At 45.3% G+C, this 1,256-nt stretch overlaps 1 non-coding gene across 1 annotated transcript; it reads right to left on the minus strand.

The window, feature by feature from the left end:
* Nucleotides 1-844: 844 nt before the first annotated feature.
* On the minus strand, nt 845-917 carry TRNAK-UUU. Its single transcript has one exon. It is a non-coding gene; the product is annotated as a tRNA-Lys (tRNA).
* Nucleotides 918-1,256: the final 339 nt, after the last annotated feature.

Consider the following 1,256-nt stretch of genomic DNA (forward strand, 5'->3'; position numbering starts at 1 on the left):
GCCCCTGGCCAGGCACTTTGGAGGTTTGAGCTACTCCCTGTGGATCACCCCACTCAAGGAGCGTTCGTTCTAGGCAGCAAGCCAGCTAGACAGGAAAACATCAGATGCTGCTCCCAATGCTACACTCAGTTTTTCAGAAATTAGTCAACTTTATGCCCAGAAGAGACCACTAGAGCATCTTATTTGACCCCCTGCATATCACAGGCCTCCTGTATGACACAATAGCTACTTTTGGGCAAACACATTCCAGAAAGGCATCTAGTCTTCATTGAATGACATCAGGAGATGGAGAATCCACCACTTTCCCTAGAAGACATTTTTCTCCAGCCCTCAGAACATTTGGTGGCTCTTTGCAATTGAATGAGCTCAACCTATTTAGCTTATCAAAAGAAGATTGAAAGGTGATTTCACTGAAGTGTTGAAGGGCCTTAATGGAGAAAAAAGATTGGGTATGAAAGGGCTCTTTAATCGAGCAGAGAAACGCATAACAAGACCCAATGGCTGGAAGGTGAAAAGAGACAAATTCATATTACAGCTAAGGCACAAATATTCAACAGCGAGGATGATTCACGACAGGAACAAGCTCCCAAGGAAAGTGGTGGATTCTAATTCTAATTCCTTATGAATATTCTGTGTGTTTGTGTGTGCAGGGGAGGAACATGCTATATACCCACAGGACTTTATTCCTCCAGCCTGCAAGGACAGAGGGGATGTCAAGGAGTTGCTCCTTCAATCCCCCCCACAGAAAGGCCCTTCTTAGGAAAGGCAAAATCCTGGAGAGAAAGAGTAACACTGAACAAGACTCCAGAAAGACAGATTTTTATAATCACAGTAAGAAGTTTTTCACCTGACCAGGGACTTGAACCCTGGACCATCAGATTAAAAGTCTGATGCTCTGCCAACTGAGCTAGCCAGGCTCACATATGAAAAACACACGTTGGTGCAGAGGTGAAGCTAGTCAAGAAAAAGCGAGATGGCCACAATAGGGGAAACCTGCTGCTCTCTCTCTCTTCCCAGCCCTGGCCTGGCAGGGTATTAGTGCTGGTTAAAAAGACGGGAAAATATCGGCATCTACCAGCCATTCATAGCTGTACAAGACTCTGGCACAATACAGAGGTGCCCATCTGTAAGTGCCAAATGGTTGGATTGGTTAATGCAGCCTGTAGACGTCCAGGGCACTCTGGGATATACAGCCAAGTGTCCATCACCATCATTATTTCAAAGGGATAATGATAATGGTAGCAAGGTTCACAACT

Source organism: Mauremys mutica, unplaced genomic scaffold, assembly GCF_020497125.1.
Source record: "Mauremys mutica isolate MM-2020 ecotype Southern unplaced genomic scaffold, ASM2049712v1 Super-Scaffold_100095, whole genome shotgun sequence".
Classification (NCBI taxonomy): Eukaryota; Metazoa; Chordata; order Testudines; family Geoemydidae; genus Mauremys; species Mauremys mutica.